Raw genomic sequence first — 18,628 nt, forward strand, 5'->3', positions numbered from 1 at the left:
GCCTGGACAGTTTAACAGCAGGCTGAACAGCTTAATGCTCGGCTGAAGTGGTGAAAAGCTTGCCGCCATTGGACTCTCGAGCAGTGGAAACTCGTTCTCTGGAGTGATGAATCACGTTTCACCCTCTGGCAGTAAAACGGACTAATCTGGGTTTGGCAGATGCCAGGAGAACGATACCTGCCCCAATGCATAGTGCCAACTGTAATGTTTGGTGGAGGAGGATTAATGGTCTGGGGATGTTTTTCATAGTACGGGCCCCTTAGTTCCAGTGAAGGGAAATCTTAACGCAACAACATTCAATGACATTCTGTGCTTCCAACTTTGTGGCAACAGTTTGGGGAAGCCCTTTCATGTTTCAGCATGACAAAGCCCCTGTGCACAATGCGAGGTCCATACAAAAATTGTTTGTCGAGATCGGTGTGGAAGAACTTGACTTTCCTGCACAGAGCCCTGACCTCAACCCCATCAGCACCTTTGGGATGAATTGAAATGCCGACTACGAGCCTAATCGCCCAACATCAGTGCCCGACCCCGCTAATGCTCTTTGTGGCTGAATGGAAGCAAGTCCCCACAACAATGTTCATCTAGTGTTCATCTAACATCTAGTGGAAAGCCTTCCCAGAAGAGAGAAGGCTGTAGCAGCAAAGGGAGGGACCAACTCCATGTTAATGCTCATGATTTTGGAATCAGATGTTCGACGAGCAGGTGTCCACATACTTTTGGTAATTTATTGGGCCGTGGCGGTCACGAAATTTCATCAGCCGGCGATTGTCAAGAAAATAACTATTGGTATCATGGTAATTTACTGTAATTAACATAAACACATTTAGCATCTCCTGTCTTCCACACACAGACTACAAGCCACTGATGCAGACCTTAGGAACATCTACATTTTTTAAAGTTTAATACATACATGTAATATAGCGTCCACCTTCACAATAAATCCATTATTTATTTTAGACAGGCCTAAAGACGCATTATGATATGAAGAAATGTAGTAGATGTAGTCTATTTTGTAGTCTATTGTAGTCTATTTGTAGATGTAGTCTATTTCAGAGGAACTCAATATTCTGAGTTTTCCCTTCGTTCGGCCCTGATCTGGCTATTTCATATGGCTGTGGGCTACAGTAGTTAATTTAGCAGATAACATTTGGTTAGAATTCTGTGGCTTTATTTTATATTATTTTATAGTATGAAGAATACAATTGAACTAAGCTGTTTGAAACAGAAAGGATAATTTCCCCAAACGATTTGAGGGAGTGCGCACAGATCCCAAATGAATACAATCACTAGCATTAAAAAAAAACGGTTTTACTCAATGATTCTGATGCAACAGATCAGAACATTTAGCTTAAAATGTTGATAAACTATGAGGCTATTTCTTCACGTTATAAGTGCAGCAATGCTATCAGCGAGAATGTCCCATCAGTGGAAAACACCATTATCAAAAGTGATTATGCACCTAATACTTTTATTATAAAAGGTGCATTTTAATGGTGAAAATGATCTTCCCCAAACTGGAAACTCACACGTTCTATATATATGCCAGTTAGGCTCTATCTACACTCATGTGCTTCATTTTAAGGAGATATTTGGCCACTTTAGTTGTGATTACAAACCTTATCAAAGCATGTTGGCCTATGCTCTAAATGAGATGTGGGACTATGATTTGAAAAAGTCACGAAGAAAAGGCATTGCTTCTTGCCTTACGCTGGGCATGATTCACAAGTGATAATATATAATTCACAAGTGATAAACTAATATTATCTCCCATCAGACTATTCTTTATTTAATCTTATCTTTACATATGCTAAATATAATGTGTGTGAAATTCGTTTTGATTTAGAATGGACCATTATCAAGAACCTGTATCGAAACAGGGGGGTGCTTTCCCATTGTTCATTTTCATGCCAGCCAGGTAGACGATATTCCTGTTGTAAAGAGAAGCAATGTGCTTAATATAGTATGAAGAAAACTATAGAAAGGTGATGGGATCCTCCTCTTTTTAATAGAGGTCATCACTCGTGCAATTGCATAGCCTATAGAAATGTTGCGCAACATGAGCTCATGGGCTCTCATGAAGAGTTTGATTAGATTTTCAACTACATTTGCAGTGATGTCAGAGTGATTAGAGGGACAACAGAGTGCTGAGTACCAGGCAGTTAGCCAGTTTGGCAGGATACTAATGACCAGCAGCAGCATCAGAGCTTGAAGAAGCCTAATTAAAGTGACTAAACAAGTGAACGTGGAATTTGACTGCCTTCATGATTCGTGACCGCTGTGGCGGTAATACGGTCACCACACCAGCCCTAGTCATGTCGTGTATCTTGAAGACGTTGAGGAGGTCTGTACACAGCGTAGTACCTTCCAGAAACCCCACACACCCACCTAGGTCGTGTCCACCCGTCTCCCAGCAGTTCAAAGATGGTCATCTCTTTAGGCGACAGGTGACCTCTCAGGAAGTCTACTGCATCTCTCGACAGGTGAGGGAGACCACCGAGCGGGGTAGCTCTGGACTACCACAGGACTGGAGAACCTAGAGGTCAGAGGGTAGAGGTCACAGCTCATACACTAGAGCACCTGGAAGTAGCCAGGTGTACTATCAGGCTATGTTGCCATGAGAGAGTAACCAGGTGTACTGTAAGGCTATGTTGCCATGAGACAGTAACCAGGTGTACTATCAGGCTATGTTGCCATGAGAGAGTAACCAGGTGTACTGTAAGGCTATGTTGCCATGAGACAGTAACCAGGTGTACTATAAGGCTATGTTACCATGAGACAGTAACCAGGTGTGTCTGTCTCAATAAAACACGTCAGGGTTAGGTAAATCTAGTTACCAGGTGTGTCTGTCTCAATAAAACACGTCAGGGTTAGGTAAATCTAGTTACCAGGTGTGTCTGTCTCAATAAAACACGTCAGGGTTAGGTAAATCTAGCCTTCATCATTTGGCAATTGTGGTGGCTGCACCTGATGTGAGGATATAACCACACTGATCCGGTCTGCTTAGGAAGGTGTGTGTGTGTGTGTGTGTGTGTGTGTGTGTGTGTGTGTGTGTGTTTGCATGCTAGGTACATCACTCATTAGACTTTCCCCCTGCAGGAAAGCTACCACACACACACACACACACACACACACACACACACACACACACACACACACACACACACACACACACACACAACACAACAAGACAATAGAGGGAAGGGTATGTTGATGACTAGGACAATACAAACATTCAACTGTTCTCCTCCCCACTTCAATAGACTATCGGTTGTGTGTGACGATAACAGTGATTCAGTCAACATTGTGGGGAAGCCTTAATGCTTCCTAAAGCATACAGTGTTCTGCTTGGCTGGCCAGACATAGTTTAGTAGAAGGCCAAAGGTACAGAAACCATCCATATCATGTCCATTGAGATTTTAGTTGATGTCACTGGCATTTGTTCGATTAAAAAAAAATCTGAATAACAGAAATTGGTTTGAAAGACCCGTGTCTGATGTTTAGAAACACTCTCCTACCTCATCTGATGTAGGCAACAGTAAGACGTATTTTCTCTGCAAGGACAGAGTATGACACCCAACAATCTCTATCTAAATACAGGCTGGATGACGTCATTATTGCAACCAGATTTGAAACGGTTCAGGTTGTTATCTGGCTGTTATGTCTCTTCAACCAACTTTCTACCATCTTTGCCTGCTATGAATGCACTCCCCACGAAACATATATATCTCTGTGTATCAGTCAGGTTCTTACCAACTCCAGGGGGCCAAACAGGAAGTGCACCAGCTCAGAAGCACTGGGGTTCTGGATGTGCTTCTTCAGTTTGGCCTGCAGGGGGCAGAGTGACAAATACACACTGTTAGAGACAGTTCACCACAGCTCCGTATAGGAAAGTAGCAGCAGGGTTTCTACTTTAATTCAGTCCATTGGAGAAGTAAACTAAAGTATATCTGTCCCAATTCCCTTCAAACCTCCTTGGTCCTTCCATGTTTCCATGTTTATAGATGCAACATGGTGGAGGCTCCATCACTAGCTTGATTAAACCTTTTAACACCCCTTTAAATCTGTCAACATCAAAGGGGTAGGACCAGAGTAAAGGGTTAGGGCCACAGTAAAGGGTTAGGACCAGAGTAAAGGGTTAGGGCCACAGTAAAGGGTTAGGACCAGAGTAAAGGGGTAGGGCCACAGTAAAGGGTTAGGACCAGAGTAATGGGTTAGGGCCACAGTAAAGGGTTAGGACCAGAGTAAAGGGGTAGGGCCACAGTAAAGGGTTAGGACCAGAGTAAAGGGGTAGGACCACAGTAAAGGGGTAGGGCCACAGTAAAGGGGTAGAACCACAGTAAAGGGTTAGGGCCACAGTAAAGGGTTAGGACCAGAGTAAAGGGGTAGGACCACAGTAAAGGGGTAGGACCACAGTAAAGGGGTAGGACCACAGTAAAGGGTTAGGACCACAGTAAAGGGTTAGGACCAGAGTAAAGGGTTAGGACCACAGTAAAGGGTTAGGACCACAGTAAAGTGGTAGGACCACAGTAAAGGGGTAGGACCACAGCAAAGGGGTAGGACCAGAGTAAAGGGTTAGGACCACAGTAAAGGGTTAGGACCACAGTAAAGGGTTAGGACCACAGTAAAGGGGTAGAACCACAGTAAAGGGGTAGGACCACAGTAAAGGGTTAGGACCACAGTAAAGGGGTAGGACCACAGTAAAGGGTTAGGACCACAGTAAAGGGCTAGGACCACAGTAAAGGGTTAGGACCACAGTAAAGGGTTAGGACCACAGTAAAGGGTTAGGACCACAGTAAAGTGTTAGGACCACAGTAAAGGGTTAGGACCACAGTAAAGGGTTAGGACCACAGTAAAGGGGTAGGACCACAGTAAAGGGGTAGGACCACAGTAAAGGGGTAGGACCACAGTAAAGGGGTAGGGCCACAGTAAAGGGTTAGGACCACAGTAAAGGGTTAGGACCACAGTAAAGGGTTAGGACCACAGTAAAGGGGTAGGACCACAGTAAAGGGGTAGGACCACAGTAAAGGGGTAGGGCCACAGTAAAGGGTTAGGACCACAGTAAAGGGTTAGGACCACAGTAAAGGGTTAGGACCACAGTAAAGGGTTAGGACCACAGTAAAGGGGTAGGACCACAGTAAAGGGGTAGGGAGCGATTGGTGTCCACTGGTACTAAGAGTTAAGAGCATTGGGCCAGTAAACTAAAGGTTGCTTGTTCTAATGCCTCAGCCGACTAGGTGAAAAATATGTCAAAGTGCCCTTAAGTAAGGTACTTAAACCTAATTGTTCCTGTAAGTGGCTCTGGATCAGAGAGTCTGTTTATTAAATGACTCACTACTGTAGTGTCTCTGGATCAGAGAGTCTGTTAAATGACTCACTACTGTAGTGGCTCTAGATATGAGAGTCTGCTAAATGACTCACTACTGTAAGTGTCTCTGGATCAGAGAGTCTGTTAAATGACTCACTACTGTAGTGGCTCTAGATGAGAGAGTCTGCTAAATGACTCACTACTGTAAGTGGCTCTGGATCAGAGCATCTGCTAATTATTAAAATGTCAGATGTACTATACTGTACATAATGGAGGTTTGTGCAGGAGGAAGTCAACTCACCAGCAGGTTGAAGGCCAGCTTCAGTTTCTGTAGGCTATCAATGAACTCTGCCTCGGAGGGGGGCTTCGCTCTCAGGGTCAGCATGCCGTCTGTCAATAAGCAGACAGACAGGCGAGAGAGACAAACATGCCATGACCACACACAGACTGCTATAGAGTTAACATACAGGCTTCACACAAGGCAGGGGAGAGGGGTCAGATGGGCAGAGTCAACATAACACGCCTATCTAGCTGTGTTGATTGTGTCTGCATAGATTCATCTGTTCAGATTTCTCAGTTGCATTCAGAATTTAGAACTGTATAGCCAGGTCAAAAATGAAATCTGACAAGATCAAGATCAATATTTAATTAATTCTTTCTAATTTCACACAGACCATCTGAGAAATTGTTGACTCATTTCAACTGATTTTAGTCAATATGTGACCAGTTTAGAATATTCAACGAATTCAACATCGGCTACCCATTTTTCACCCAGATCAAAAGGTGTCTTGGATCAGAAGGTAATCATGGACTTCAGGAAACAGCAGAGGGAGCACCCCCCCTATCCACATCGACAGGACAGCAGTGGAGGAGGTGGAAAATGTTAAGTTCCTCGGCGTACACATCACGGACAACCTGAAATGGTCCACCCACACAGACAGCGTGGTGAAGAAGGCACAACAGCGCCTCTTCAACCTCAGGAGGCTGAAGAAATTTGGCTTGTCACCTAAAACCCTCACAAACTTTTACAGATGCACAATTGAGAGCATCCTGTCGGGCTGTATCACCGCCTGGTACGGCAACTGCACCACCCACAACCACAAGGCTCTCCAGAAGGTAGTGAGGTCTGCACAACGCATCACTAGATGCAAACTATCTGCCCTCCAGGACACCAACACCATCCGATGTCACAGGAAGGCCAAAAAGATCATCAAGGACAACAACTACCCGAGCCACTGCCTGTTCACCCCGCTACCACACAGAAGGCGAGGTCAGTACAGGTGCATCAAAGCAGGGACCGAGAGACTGAAAAACAGCTTGTATCTCAAGGCAATTAGACTGCTAAACAGCAATCACTAACTCAGAGAGGCTGCTGCCTATATACAGCCCTGAAATCATTGGCCACTTTGATAAATGGAACACTAGTCACTTTAATAATGCCACTTTAATAATGTTTACATATCTTACATTACTCATCTCATATGTATATACTGTATTTTATAACATCTATTGCATCTTGCCTATGCTGCTCTGTCATTGTTCATCCATTTATTTCTATGTATATATTCTTATTTCATTCCTTTACTTAGATGTGTGTGTATAAGGTAGTTGTTGAGAAATTGTTAGATTACTTGTTAGATATAACTGCACTTGTCGGAACTAGAAGCACAAGAATGTCGCTACACTCGCATTAGCATCTGCTAACCATGTGTATGTGACCAACAAAATGTGATTTGATTTGATTTGAATACAGGTCATAGTAAGGACAAGAAGCTCTCCACAGCTATAGATTACATCATCGATAGTGGACAATACCATCATTCAAGATAAACTCTCCATCATCTCTATAGATTACATCATAGATAGTGGACAATACCATAATCCAAGATGAGTTAGCTCTCCACAGCTATAGATTACATCATTGATAGTGGACAAAACCATCATTCAAGATAAACTCTCCATCATCTCTATAGATTACATCATAGATAGTGGACAATACCGTAATTCAAGATACACAGTTCAGTTGATGAAAGAGTTAAAGAGAAGGTCTAATACAAGAGAACATGGAAAGTGTTAGTGGACAATATGTGTCATATTGTCAGTTGACCAGAAGAAGAGGAGACAGACCTGCTGGGCCTTTCTTCTTACTCTTCTTACTCTTGTTGCGCTGGTTGAGCTGAGAGAACGCCTCCGCAGCCTTCTGCAGCCGAGCCACAAAGACCTCAATGTCATCCAGGGAACAGTTCAGGATTTGCTAAATGAGAAGGACAGAGAAAGAAAGAAAGTCTAATGAGTGATGGCTGACCACCAAGCTAGCAAGATCAAATCTGATTTAGGCACAGTTCAGAATGTCCTGCAGGGGAAAGTCTAAAGAGTGATGGCTGACCACCAAGCTAGGATGATCAAATGGTTTAGCTGTGAATGTCCTGCAGGGGAAAGTCTAAAGAGTGATTTATCGACCATGCAAGAGAACAATACACACAGCAGAGTAACTACTTATAGACAGATCTACAGGCGCTAGGCAAGTAACAGAAATAATTACACTGAAATCAAAATAGAAAAGCAACATTAAAGTGTTAAAGTATTGTTCCCATGTTTCATGAGCTGAAATAAAAGATCCCAGAAATGTTCCATACGCACAAAAAAAAGTTATTTCTCTCAAATTCTGTGCACAAATTTGTTTACGTCCCTGTTAGTGAGCATTTCTCCTTTGCCGAGATAATCCATCCACCTGACAGGTGTGACATATCAAGAAGCTGATTAAACAGCATGATCATTACACAGGTGCACCTTGTGCTGGGGACAATAAAAAGCCACTCAACAAATGTGCAGTTTTGTCACACCACACAGATGTCACTAACAGTAAACAAATTTGCCTTAGACCGCTGCGCCACTGTTTTGATAATTTAATGTTAATTTCTCTACCATAAGCTGCCTCCAACGTCGTTTTAGAGAATTTGGCAGTACGTTGAACCGGCCTCACAACCGCAGTGGGGTGGGGTTATGGTATGGACACACATAAGCTACGGACAATTGTATTTTATCGATTGCAATTTGAATGCAGAGAAATACAATGACGAGATCTTGAGGCCCATTGTTGTGCCATTCATCCGCCGCCATCACCTCATGTTTCAGCATGATAATACATGGCCCCATGTCACAGGACTCTGTACACAATTCCTGGAAGCTGAAAACGTTCCACAGGACACAATCAACAGCCCGATCAACTCTATGTGAAGGAATGTGTCACACTGCATGAGGCAAATGGTGGTCACACCAGATACTGACTGGGTGTCTGATCCACACCAGATACTGACTGGGTGTCTGATCCACACCAGATATTGACTGGGTGTCTGATCCACACCAGATACTGACTGGGTGTCTGATCCACACCAGATACTGACTGGGTGTCTGATCCACACCAGATACTGACTGGGTGTCTGATCCACACCAGATACTGACTGGGTGTCTGATCCACACCAGATACTGACTGGGTGTCTGATCCACACCAGATACTGACTGGGTGTCTGAACCACACCAGATACTGACTGGGTGTCTGAACCACACCAGATACTGACTGGGTGTCTGATCCACACCAGATACTGACTGGGTGTCTGATCCACACCAGATACTGACTGGGTGTCTGATCCACACCAGATACTGACTGGGTGTCTGATCCACACCAGATATTGACTGGGTGTCTGATCCACACCAGATACTGACTGGGTGTCTGATCCACACCAGATACTGACTGGGTGTCTGATCCACACCAGATACTGACTGGGTCTAAAGACTGGGTGTCTGATCCACACCAGATACTGACTGGGTGTCTGATCCACACCAGATACTGACTGGGTGTCTGATCCACGCCAGATACTGACTGGGTGTCTGATCCGCACCAGCTACTGACTGGGTGTCTGATCCGCACCAGATACTGACTGGGTGTCTGATCCACACCAGATACTGACTGGGTGTCTGATCCACACCAGATACTGACTGGGTGTCTGAACCACACCAGATACTGACTGGGTGTTTGATCCTCACCAGATACTGACTGGATGTCTGATCCACGCCCATACTTTTTTTTTTAAAGATATCTGTGACCGACAGTCATGTGCAATCCATAGATTAGGGCCTAATGAATGTATTTAAATTGACTGATTTCCTCATATGAACTGTAACTCAGTTAAATCTTTGTAACTGTTGAGTTTCTATTCATGTTAAGTGTAGATTAGAGGTGGTAAAAGAGATTTAAAAAGGAGGCAGTAATGACCGACTTTCTGCAGGACGATAGCTAGGATCAGTATGTAGGTCACAAGGTGTAACAGTGGAACTCACCACGTCCTTCTCAATACGCTGGGCCAGCTTTTCATGGGACTCTGGGTCCTGCTGTGCGGAGCCTCGTCTTTCCACATCTAACAGACACACAGTCAGAGTCTACTTTATTTATTCATATACAACAACAACGATAACAGTTAATCATGGTTTTATAAGTGTGTGTGTGTGTGTGTGTGTGTGTGTGTGTGTGTGTGTGTGTGTGTGTGTGTGTGTGTGTGTGTGTGTATCAGTGTGTCAGTGTGAGGGCCCTGGTGCCAGGAAAATAACCTCGCCCTCAATGTCAACAAACGAAGGAGCTGATTGTGGACTTTAGGAGACAGTAGAGGGAGAAGGCCCCCATACACCTGGACGGGGCAACAGCATCTATCTCAAGGCCATCAGACTGTTAAATAGCCATCACCAGCTGACCTCCACCCAGTTACTCAACCCTGCACCTTAGAGGCTGCTGCCTTATGTACATAGACATGGAGTCACTGGCCACTTTAATAATGGAACACTGGTCATAATGGTTCCATATTGCTTTACTCATCTCATATGTATGTACTGTCTTCTGTTCAACTGTATTTTAGTCAATGCCTCTCCAACATTGCTCCTCCTAATATTTATATATTTCTTAATTCCATTCCTTTACTTTAGATTTGTGTGTATTGTTGTGAATTGTTAGATATTACTGCACTGTTGGAGCTAGGAACACAAGCATTTAGTTAGATACTACTGCACTGTTGGAGCTAGGAACACAAGCATTTAGTTAGATACTACTGCACTGTTGTAGCTAGGAACACAAGCATTTAGCCACAACCACAATAAATACAGTGGCTTTCGAAAGTATTCACCCCCCTTGGCATTTTTCCTATTTCAACCTGGAATTAAAATAGATTTTGGGGGGTTTGTTTCATTTGATTTACACAACATGTCTACCACTTTGAAGATGCAAAATCATTTTTATTGTGAAACAAACAAGAACAACACAAAAAAAAATGAAACCTTGAGCGTGCATAACTATTCACCCCCCTCAAACTCAGCTGCAAGTCTCTTGGGATATGTCTCTATAAGCTTGGCACATCTAGCCACTGGGATTTTTGCCCATTCTTCAAGGCAAAACTGCTCCAGCTCCTTCAAGTTGGATGGGTTCCGCTGTTGTACAGCAATCTTTAAGTCATACCACAGATTCTGAATTGGATTGAGGTCTGGGCTTTGACTGGGCCATTCCAAGACATGTAAATGTTTCCCCTTAAACCACTCAAGTGTTACTTTAGCAGTATGCTTAGGATCATTGTCCTGATGGAAGGTGAACCTCTGTCCAAGTCTCAAATCTCTGGAAGACTGAAACATGTTTCCCTCAAGAATGTCCCTGTATTTAGCGCCATCCATCATTCCTTCAATTCTGACCAGTTTCCCTGCCGATGAAACACATCCCCACAGCATGATGCTTCCACCACCATGCTTCACTTTGGGGATGGTGTTCTCGAGGGGATGAGAGGTGTTGGGTTTGCACCAGACATAGCGTTTTCCTTGATTGCCAAAAATATGCAGTTTAGTCTCATCTGACCAGAGTACCTTCTTCCATATGCTTGTGGAGTCTCCCACATGCTCTTTGGCGAAAGTGTATTTTTTTCTTTAAGCAATGGCTTTTTTCTGGCCACTCTTCCATAAAGCCCAGCTCTGTAGTGTACGGCTTAAAGTGGTCCTATGGACAGATACTCCAATCTCTGCTGTGGAGCTTTGCAGCTCCATCTGATTAATGCCCTCCTTGCCTGGTCTGTGAGTTTTGGTGGGCGTCCCTCTCTTGGCAGGTTTGTTGTGGTGACATATTCTTTCCATTTTTGAATAATGGATTTAATGGTGCTCCGTGGGATGTTAAACATTTCTGATATTTTTTATAACCCAACTCTGATCTATACTTCTCCACAACTTTGTCCCTAACCTGTTTGAGGAGCTCCTTGGTCTTCATGGTGCCCCTTGCTTAGTGGTGTTGCAGACTCTGGGCCTTTCAGAACAGGTGTATATATATACTGAGATCATGTGACACTTAGATTGGACACAGGTGGACTTTATTGAACTAATAATGTGACTTCTAAAGGTGGATATTATTTAGGGGCTTCATAGCAAAGGTGGTGAATTCATACAACACTTTTCCGTTTCATATTATATATTTTTAAACAGGTTTTTAAATTTCACTTCACCAATTTGGACTATTTTGTGTATGTCCATTACATGAAATCCAAATAAAAATCTATTTAAATTACAGGTTGTAATGCAACAAAATAGGAAAAACTGTATGTGTATGTGACCAATAAAATGGTATTTTATTTGGATTATGCTGTGTGTGTGTGTGTGTGTGTGTGTGTGTGTGTGTGTGTGTGTGTGTATCTCGCTCTCTCTCCCTCTCTCTCTGTGTGTAATGTGTGTGTGTGTATCTCTCTCTCTCCCTCTCTCTCTGTGTGTAATGTGTGTGTGTGTGTGTGTATTTCTCTGTGTGTAGTGTGTGTGTGTGTGTCTATCTCGCTTTGTGTAATGTGTTTATGTGTGTGTGTGTATCTCGCTCTCTCTCTCTCTCTGTGTGTAATGTGTGTGTGTCTCTCTCTGTGTGTAATGTGTGTGTGTCTCTCTCTGTGTGTAATGTGTGTGTGTGTGTGTGTGTGTGTGTGTGTGTGTCTTTGTGTGTGTGTGTCTCTCTCTCTCTGTGTAATGTGTGTGTGTGTGTATGTGTAATGTGTGTGTGTGTGTGTGTGTGTGTGTCTTTGTCCGTAATGTGTGTGTGGTATAAGTCTTACCCTGCATGTTCATGGCAGCCACGCGGCCTCCTGGGGTTGGGCCCTTAGGGGCTGAGGAGGGGGATGATAGTCTCTCTGTGGCGCTTCATCTTCTCCTGGTTCACCCTGAAAGGAGGAGGGGGTTTTAATCATGGTGGTTATGGGGGGCTGGGCCCCCTTTAGAAATAACGATTCTTACTTCAAGGTCTGTGGTCGCATCTTCTTCCCATGTTTGTTGTCACCCAGGGCACTGTCGATGTCTGCATAGACCATCTCTGCCTGCAGAGAGAGACAGAGAGAGAGAGAGACAGAGAGAAAGCGTAGTCAATGTAAATATGTCTGCATAGACCATCTCTGCCTGCAGAGAGAGAGAGAGAGAGCGAGAGAGAAAGCATAGTCAATATAAATATGTCTGCATGGAGCATCTCTGCCTGTAGGGGGTGTGTGTACGGAGGTCAGTGCTGAATAACAGTTGTATAGGACTACAGAATCACAACAAACGTTCTGGTAAAAGTCCCTGCCTACACTTCAAGCACCAAAAAAGTAATCATGATTGGTCAAAAAAATTACTTTAAGAAAAAGATGGTCACTGGTAATTCAGGATAGTATGTCTGATCATTTAGTTGATCACGTACATAGCAAATAAAGGTCAACTATTGATGCCATAGCAAGCGGACAGCCCCTTGGATGAGTGAAGAAACTAATCAAGAGAAAGTCCATTATGATATTTAGAGAGAGCAACTTGGCATATAAAACAAGGCGATTATAGAAATGCCAGACGGGCTCATTTTACTAACTTGATCACTAATAATCAGAATAATTTGAGAATGCTCTTCTCGACCATTTATGGCCGGATAAAACATACCCCCCCGCAAACCTATGTGAACTTTCCACCACATCTAAATAGTATATTATTTTATATATATTATAGCATATTTCAGAGAAAACCTATGTGAACTTTCCACCACATCTAAATATGGCATATTTCAGGGAAAGGATAACAAACATTAGGCTGGGTATCAGTCAAGACCTGATGAGAAGTTTGATGATATCTGCCCTAGTCTACTACAGATGTATTTTCCCTGGTTGACACAGACATGTTCAGGAAAGTGATATCACAAATTAGGACTTCTACCTGCCTTCTAGATCCTATCCACACCACTTTCTTCAAACCAGTTTCTAAATGCATATCTGAAGAAGTACAAGCTATTGTTAATCACTTTATTTAAGTTTCTTTTGCACACCAGCATCTCTACTTGCACATCATCATCTGCTGATCTATCACTCCCGTGTTAATCTGCTAAACTGTAATAACTTCGCTACTATGGCCTATTTATTGTCTTACCTCCTCTTTGCACGCACTGTATATAGACTTTCTTTTATTTCTTTTTTTCTATTGTGTTATTGGCTTGTTTATTGTTTATTCCATGTGTAACTCTGTGTTGTTGTATGTGTTGAACCGCTTTGCTTTATCTTGGCCAGGTCGCAGATGTAAATGAGAACTTGTTCTCAACTAGCCCTACCTGGTTAAATAAAGGTGAAATAAAAATAAAAAATAAACTTCCTATTCACAGGCACTTTCCCCACTGCACTATAACATCTGCTGTGGTGAAACACCTTCTGAAGAACAGATTATTCAACTCTTAGCAATTTTACAGCCAACGTCCAACCTTCCATTCTTAAGAACAATTCTGGAGAAATTGGTTTTAGCAATTGAACAATTCCCGTAACCGGGCCGTAATGCTACCGTGCTTCTACACCTGCATTGCTTGCTGTTTTAGGCTGGGTTTCTGTACAGCACTTTGAGATATCAGCTGATGTAAAGAAGGGCTTTATAAATAAACTTGATTTGATGACACTCGATGGTGCCACGGTAGTATTTGGAGATGACCCGGGTGGCACAATTCCAATCTGGTTATCGGACAGCCTGGCTTAAAGAGGTAAATTACTGTTTACTTTATGAGTATGAGGAACACCTTCCTAATATTGAGTTACAGACGATACAGAACTTAACGTTTCTGTGTCACCAGAGGATTTTAGCTCCACAGATAAATTATTAGACTTTATAAGTGATTTAAATACTTGGACGGCTCACAACTTCCTCCAGCTAAATCAAGACAAGACCGAGGTACTTATTGTTGGATCCAAAGCACAGAGAGAGAATCTGGACGCACATTTTAACTCACAGTAATAAAGATAAAACACCAAGTAAAAAACTAGTTGTTATTTTAGATTCTGAACTCAATTTCTAATCACACAATCAGGAATGTGAACAAGATAGCTTTTTACCACCTGAGGAACATTGCCAAGGTGTGGCCGTTTCTCTCTCAGGCTGAAACAGAGAGACTCATCGCTTTTATTACAAGCAGACTTGATTACTGTAATGCTCTCCTGTCTGGTCTACCCAAGAAAGCTATTGGTCAACTGTAAAACATACAGAATGCTGCAGGGTACTGACCAAGACCAGACGGAAAACACACATGACACCGGTTTTGATTTAAGTTATGTACCCAGTAGGTCCCTCAGGGCCTCTGGTCTTTTAACTATCCCAAAGCCTAGGACCAAGAGGCATGGAGAGACAGCCTTTTAACTATCCCAAAGCCTAGGACCAAGAGGCATGGAGAGACAACCTTTAGTTACTATGCCCCCGGCCTCTAGTTACTATGCCCCCGGCCTTTAGTTACTATGTCCCCAGCCTCTAGTTACTATGCCCCCAGCCTCTAGTTACTATGCCCAGCCTCTAGTTACTATGCCTTTAGTTACTATGTCCCCAGCCTGTAGTTACTATGCTCCCCCCCGGCCTCTAGTTACTATGCCCCCAGCCTTTAGTTACTATGCCTTTAGTTACTATGTCCCCAGCCTTTATGCCTTTAGTTACTATGCCTTTAGTTACTATGTCCCCAGCCTTTAGTTACTATGCCTTTAGTTACTATGTCCCCAGCCTTTAGTTACTATGCCTTTAGTTACTATGTCCCCAGCCTTTAGTTACTATGCCTTTAGTTACTATGTCCCCAGCCTTTAGTTACTATGCCTTTAGTTACTATGTCCCCAGCCTTTAGTTACTATGTCCCCAGCCTTTAGTTACTATGCCTTTAGTTACTATGTCCCCAGCCTTTAGTTACTATGCCTTTAGTTACTATGTCCCCAGCCTTTAGTTACTATGCCTTTAGTTACTATGCCCCTAGCCTTTAGTTACTATGCCCCTAGCCTTTAGTTACTATGCCCCCAGCCTTTAGTTACTATGCCCCCAGCCTTTAGTTACTATATCCCCAGCCTTTAGTTACTATGCCCCGGCCTTTAGTTACTATGTCCCCAGCGTCTAGTTACTATGCCTTTAGTTACTATGTCCCCAGCCTCTAGTTACTATGCCTTTAGTTACTATGTCCCCAGCCTCTAGTTATTATGCCCCCGGCCTTTAGTTACTATGTCCCCAGCCTCTAGTTACTATGCCCCCGGCCTTTAGTTACTATGTCCCCGGCCTCTAGTTACTATGTCCCCGGCCTCTAGTTACTATGCCCCCGGCCTCTAGTTACTATGCCCCCGGCCTCTAGTTACTATGCCCCCATCCTCTAGTTACTATGCCCTCATTCTCTAGTTACTATGCCCCGGCCTCTAGTTACTATGCCCCCGGCCTCTAGTTACTATGCCCCAGGCCTCTAGTTACTATGCCCCAGGCCTCTAGTTACTATGCCCCAGGCCTCTAGTTACTATGCCCCGGCCTTTAGTTACTATGTCCCCGGCCTCTAGTTACTATGTCCCCGGCCTCTAGTTACTATGCCCCCGGCCTCTAGTTACTATGCCCCCGGCCTCTAGTTACTATGCCCCCCTAGTTACTATGCCCCCATTCTCTAGTTACTATGCCCCCGGCCTCTAGTTACTATGCCCCCAGCCTCTAGTTACTATGCCCCAGCCTCTAGTTACTATGCCCCCCAGCCTCTAGTTACTATGCCCCCAGCCTCTAGTTACTATGCCCCCAGCCTCTAGTTACTATGCCCCCAGCCTCTAGATACTATGCCCCCAGCCTCTAGTTACTATGCCCCCAGCCTCTAGTTACTATGTCCCCAGCCTCTAGTTACTATGCCCCCATCCTCTAGTTACTATGCCCCCAGTCTCTAGTTACTATGCCCCCAGCCTCTAGTTACTATGCCCCCAGCCTTTAGTTACTATGCCCCCAGCCTCTAGTTACTATGCCCCTAGCCTTTAGTTACTATGCCTTTAGTTACTATGCCCCAGCCTCTAGTTACTATGCCCCCAGCCTTTAGTTACTATGCCTTTAGTTACTATGCCCCCAGCCTCTAGTTACTATGCCCCCAGCCTCTAGTTACTATGCCCCCAGCCTCTAGTTACTATGCCCCCAGCCTCTAGTTACTATGCCCCCAGCCTCTAGTTACTATGCCCCCAGCCTCTAGTTACTATGCCCCCAGCCTCTAGTTACTATGCCCCCAGCCTCTAGTTACTATGCCCCCAGCCTTTAGTTACTATGCCCCCAGCCTCTAGTTACTATGCCCCCAGCCTCTAGTTACTATGCCCCCAGCCTCTAGTTACTATGCCCCAGCCTCTAGTTACTATGCCCCCAGCCTCTAGTTACTATGTCCCCAGCCTTTAGTTACTATGATCCCAGCCTTTAGTTACTATGCCCCTAGCCTTTAGTTACTATGCCCCCAGCCTCTAGTTACTATGCCTTTAGTTACCTTTAGTTACTAGGCCCCCAGCCTCTAGTTACTATGCCCCCAGCCTTTAGTTACTATGCCTTTAGTTACTATGCCCCCAGCCTCTAGTTACTATGCCCCCAGCCTCTAGTTACTATGCCCCCAGCCTCTAGTTACTATGCCCCCAGCCTCTAGTTACTATGCCCCCAGCCTCTAGTTACTATGCCCCCAGCCTCTAGTTACTATGCCCCAGCCTCTAGTTACTATGCCCCCAGCCTCTAGTTACTATGCCCCCAGCCTCTAGTTACTATGCCCCCAGCCTCTAGTTACTATGCCCCCAGCCTCTAGTTACTATGCCCCCAGCCTCAGACTTTAGTTACTATGCCCCCAGCCTCTCTAGTTACTATGCCCCCAGCCTCTAGTTACTATGCCCCCAGCCTCTAGTTACTATGCCCCCAGCCTCTAGTTACTATGCCCCCAGCCTCTAGTAACTATGTCCCCAGCCTTTAGTTACTATGATCCCAGCCTTTAGTTACTATGCCCCCTAGCCTTTAGTTACTATGCCCCCAGCCTCTAGTTACTATGCCCCCAGCCTTTAGTTACTATGAGCCTTTAGTTACTATGCCCCCAGCCTCTAGTTACTATGCCCCCAGCCTCTAGTTACTACTATGTTACTATGCCCCCAGCCTCTAGTTACTATGCCCCCAGCCTCTAGTTACTATGCCCCCAGCCTCTAGTTACTATGCCCCCAGCCTCTAGTTACTATGCCCCCAGCCTCTAGTTACTATGCCCCCAGCCTCTAGTTACTATGCCCCCAGCCTCTAGTTACTATGCCCCCAGCCTCTAGTAACTATGCCCCCAGCCTCTAGTAACTATGTCCCCAGCCTTTAGTTACTATGATCCCAGCCTTTAGTTACTATGCCCCTAGCCTTTAGTTACTATGCCCCAGCCTTTAGTTACTATGCCCCAGCCTTTAGTTACTATGCCCCCAGCCTTTAGTTACTATGCCCTCAGCCTTTAGTTACTATGCCTTTAGTTACTATGCCCCCAGCCTCTAGTTACTATGCCCCCAGCCTCTAGTTACTATGCCCCTAGCCTTTAGTTACTATGCCCCCAGCCTCTAGTTACTATGCCAGCCTCTAGTTACATGCCCCAGCCTAGTTACTATGCCCCCCCCAGCCTCTAGTTACTATGCCCCCAGCCTCTAGTTACTATGCCTTTAGTTACTATGTCCCCAGCCTCTAGTTACTATGCCCCCAGCCTCTAGTTACTATGCCCCCAGCCTCTAGTTACTATGCCCCCAGCCTCTAGTTACTATGCCCCAGCCTCTAGTTACTATGCCCCCCAGCCTCTAGTTACTATGCCCCCAGCCTCTAGTTACTATGCCCCCAGCCTCTAGTTACTATGCCCCCAGCCTCTAGTTACTATGCCCCCAGCCTCTAGTTACTATGCCCCCAGCCTCTAGTTACTATGCCCCCAGCCTCTAGTTACTATGCCCCCAGCCTCTAGTTACTATGCCCCCAGCCTCTAGTTACTATGCCCCCAGCCTCTAGTTACTATGCCCCCAGCCTCTAGTTACT

The 18,628-nt window shown here is 44.5% G+C and overlaps 1 pseudogene; it reads right to left on the reverse strand.

Annotated features, from left to right (window-relative positions):
• The window catches only part of LOC121843185, a 29,997-nt pseudogene that overhangs the window by 6,297 nt on the left and 5,072 nt on the right, over positions 1–18,628 (reverse strand).

The sequence above is a fragment of the Oncorhynchus tshawytscha genome, unplaced genomic scaffold (genome assembly GCF_018296145.1).
Source record: "Oncorhynchus tshawytscha isolate Ot180627B unplaced genomic scaffold, Otsh_v2.0 Un_contig_8567_pilon_pilon, whole genome shotgun sequence".
Classification (NCBI taxonomy): domain Eukaryota; kingdom Metazoa; phylum Chordata; class Actinopteri; order Salmoniformes; family Salmonidae; genus Oncorhynchus; species Oncorhynchus tshawytscha.